This window comes from Poecilia latipinna, unplaced genomic scaffold, assembly GCF_001443285.1.
Source record: "Poecilia latipinna isolate Pla-1442-1.1 unplaced genomic scaffold, P_latipinna-1.0 Scaffold101, whole genome shotgun sequence".
Classification (NCBI taxonomy): Eukaryota; Metazoa; Chordata; class Actinopteri; order Cyprinodontiformes; family Poeciliidae; genus Poecilia; species Poecilia latipinna.
Genome location: NW_015112717.1, coordinates 485,361 through 489,563, shown reverse-complemented (window position 1 = coordinate 489,563; position 4,203 = coordinate 485,361). Strand labels below are relative to the sequence as shown.

The following is a 4,203-nucleotide window of genomic DNA, read 5'->3' as shown; positions in this document are numbered from 1 at the left end:
AAGATGGGGTTGCAAAACACACAGCCCTGGTGCTTTTCACCAAGGGTTCAAAATTCCAACACTTTGTTCCTGCATGGAGTTTCCACAATATTCCTATGCAGATGTGGGTTCTCTCCGAGTGCTTTGGCTTCTCCCACCATCAAAAAAAGCAACATGTTAGTTTCATTTACATTCCCTACATTTCCCTTCAAAAAACATTTATGGATGCATACATGACAAACTTTCTTCCACCAAAGTGGATCCATAATACTCCATGCAGAGTATCACATAAATTCTGCATGGAGTTTCCAATGTGCAGATGTGGGTTCTCTCCAAGTGTTTTGGCTTCTCCCACCATCAAAAAAGGTGTTTACATGTTAGTTTATTTTAATTAGGCTCACTACATTTCCTTTGAAAAAGAGTGCATGCATGCATGCATGTTTGTTACACTACCTGATGTTTCTGCATGAAGTTTCCACGATATTCCTATGCAGATGTGGATTCTCTCCAAGTACTTTGGCTTCTCCCACTATCAAAAAAAGCAACATGTTAGTTTCTTTTAATTGGGCTTTCTACAGTTAAGAAAATAAATTTAAAGTATGCTAGTTTTAAAACTTAACATGTCTTGATTGAAATAGCCTAATTATAATTTTGAAATTAGTAACTTATTCTGGCCTATTGACCTTTTTGTTACCTGTACTTACAGCAGATGGTTTGCTAAGATCTTTTGAACTGCCCTTTATCTGTGTGGGAAAACAATCAGGAGAAGTTCCAGCTTTTCACACAGATCCGTGAAAAGCCATAAAACAGCAGGAGTTCAGGAGAGTCTCTGCTTCCATTTTGTTTAGACAATGGAGACAAATGGTCTTAAATCATGACTTGCTAGGAGTTTTATAAGGGTCAGAGATAGCTTCTGGTTGGATGAGCAAAGGTACGCCTTATATGAATAAATTAAAGACAGGAATACGCCTTTACTATAAAACTTTCTACACAGGAGAAACAAATCAGATTTGCTCTTGCAATTCTCCAAAGACGTCTTTGCAGGTTTCTGTTGTAATTTTATGCGTGGTCTTCTATTGGATTAAACTCTGTAATTCTGTGACGTCTGCACTCATTGTTGTTTTCTGTGTGGCTACACGAGGCCTGCCGGGAGAACCTAGGATCGAAGAAGATTGAGCCAGAGAGTTTTCTTAAGAAACATTATAATCTAAAATCTTCTTCAACACTGCATTTCCATTGAGCAACAGTGTGTGGATGCGTATGACTATTTGTTCAGTAACACTTTATTTGATGGGTTGTGAATAAGACTGTCATGACGCCGTCATAAACATGACATAACACCTGTCATGAACAAGAGTAAGTCTTCATGAATATTTATGACTGTTGTCATAAAGTGTCATTTGGTAAATCATGACACTTTTAATACAAAGTTAACATTATTCAAAATGTCACCAATATGACAACTTGACATTAAAAGAAATCATTATCTGACATAGATTTGTTATAAAACTATTACTGATTAAACTTTAAAAATTATGTAGTTTTATGTTATTAAAGCTAAAGTTTAATTGACCTTTTAGGGATTTTATTCCTTTTCCTGTTTTCAAAAACGGCCTTAAAAACGGTCTTAAATAAATATAGTCATTACATGTTATAACTCAACCACAAGAACAAGAGCATCAGAAAGTCAGAGCAAAAAATATGTTTGTAATGTCTTATGTGCACTGAGGTAAAGAAAAGAGTGAATCATGTGTAACATAGTTAATATTGTATAGAATTCCACTTGTCATTACTTCCAAGTTTGGATTCATGTGTAAAGGGTGACACATGAACTAACACACGTCGTTCAACCAGAAAGCTATTTGTAATCCATAAGGGGGCCCAGAATATGTTAGGAAACCACTGGGGGGCCCAGAATATGTTAGGAAACCACTGCTGTAAGGTAACCATGTCAACAACTCCTAGCCCTTGAAGTCACAACAAATCAAATACTTTACTTATACTTAAATAAAAGTTGAGAAAAAGACAATCTAGTAACGTTTAATAACACTTTCAATGCCGAACAGGTCAATTTGTATATCAATGGATATGTTCAGTAACCAAGTGAATCTCAATAAATCAGAATATAACTGTTCTGAGAAAGAAGAGACTCAATGCTGAGGGGCTAAAAAACTAACATTATCATAATGTTTTATGATAATTAAAAAAAGTTTTATTATTCTACAATTTATTTTTTTACCATGTGAAAGAGGGTCAGTAGCTACATTTCCACTGACTATAATTGTGGAATCTGACATTTTGAAAATACATTTACTTAGTTGGTACGTGACAATTTCGAAAAAAAACAAACAAACAAAAAACTCTTGTTTTTCAATAAGAAGTTTAAGCGCTAGGGTGAGGTAATTTTTTTTTTTGTCATCTCAAAATTGGTTTATTTTACAAAACTGCAATGGAAACACTTTTTCTGCATCACATGAGTCACATGACCAACAACCTGATGTTGCTACTGGCACAAAACAACAAGAAGAAGACGACAGGAAGTAGTAGGAGGATTATGGCACCACATGTTTTTTAACGACTTATAGCGTGAACCAACTTATTTATGTGTGATTTTAATGCGTTTCTTGTTTAATGGAAAAAGAGCAATTATGACATTTTATTTATTTTTTCTAAAATCAGGGGAATATTGACAAAGTTTTGCGCACATTTTTAATGGAAACACAACTACTGAAGTGGTCAGGTCGATGTATTCTTCGAAATGGCAGGGAACCAGCAACTATTTCATCCGGAGTGTGGATGAAACTTTCCCTTAGATAGTTGGTTTATATTGCTCTAGCAATATAAACCAGCAGTTTGGACTAAATAAATAAACATGCAGGTTTTTGTGTATACTCACTATTGACAAAGATTTGCACAAATGAATAAATATTGAGAGCTGAAGTGTTTCTATCTCAGACCGAAACAAGCAGACAGAACCTGTGAGGTAAAACATGAACCTCTTTCTCTGAGGGTTAAAAATCTAGCAAAGCTTTATATGAACCAGTTTTTCTACACTATTGTTACAAACTGGAAAATAACAAAGAATACATACCTATCATCAAGAGAAACCCTAGATGACATGTCGTTCCCCGCTGGTCTCCTTATCGTGCCAAGTTTCCTCACAGCGCCGTTTCTCAGTTTCGGTCCTCAGGGAAAACTGCCCTGCATGTCTCCCTTCTGCCACACACCTGCTCTGAATAAATGGGTGATTAACAGGCGTCTGCAGCACTGGATGGCATGCAGGAGCTAATGCTATCGTTTGAATCAGGTGTGCTGGAGCAGAGACGCGGTCCCTGAGGACCAGGATGGAAACACAGCCTGAGAGAATCCTCAGAACTGTTTGGTTTGAAATGATCTAATGGCTTCTCTAAGGAGAACCAACACACACAAATAACACTTTCCAAGGAGAACCAAGGTCACAGCAAACCATCAGTCTGTGGTTGATGTTTTCAGTGTGAAACATCAACCACACTGAAAATGATTTAGTGCAGAGGTTCCCAAACTGTGGGGCGCACCCCCTATATACTAAGGGGGACTAAAAAATCACTGTGAGAAAAAAAAAGGCAGATCCACAAAACTGATTAGATCTTGTGTCTAAGTGTTGTGATTCTGTGGTATTTTTACTGGGAGAAAATCTACAAATTATTTCCAGTTTAGAACCATTGTAAAAGTTTTGACCTGCACTGAATGTGTTTATCAGTTTCACCCTGTCATATTAAGTTGTATGGGAATGCATTTGCAGCTTAGTGAGTAAATAAGCCTTCATGCTAGCATTTTGTGAATAGCCAGTTACCGTTCTTTATTTTTCTAAACTGAAACACCTTTTCCTCCACAGAGTGATTAATATCAGGCTCTTTTTTTGCAGGATGTGGGCTGATACATCTAGTGTTGTATCAGCCCACAGTGTATAAACCAAGCTTATTTTTTCTTATCACAGGCAACGTCTTTAGCAATCAGTGTAATTCCAGAGTATATATACAACGTTCTCGCAGACGTGATTGTGCTTTTTTTTGCTGCCGCTTGATAACGTTAGACTACTGGGAGTATATCTGTGGTGGTGCGAGCGTCTGCACGGCTCCGATTAAACTTGAATTATCTGTAGAAGAACTGGCTGCCGTTTCCTTCAGCTCAATCACGGCGGCTCATCTCCTGGATGTTATTACTGCTTTATTCTGAAGCGAGATT

The 4,203-nt window shown here is 37.0% G+C and overlaps 1 long non-coding RNA gene across 1 annotated transcript in view; it reads right to left on the bottom strand.

Moving 5' to 3' along the window:
* Window positions 1-553, bottom strand: part of LOC106944152 (uncharacterized) — a 22,594-nt gene extending 22,041 nt beyond the window's left edge. Inside the window, exon 1 of the long non-coding RNA XR_001424134.1 lies at window positions 433-553. This is a non-coding gene — a long non-coding RNA (uncharacterized LOC106944152). The remainder of the gene's footprint in view (window positions 1-432) is intronic.
* Between the last annotated feature and the right edge of the window lie 3,650 nt (window positions 554-4,203).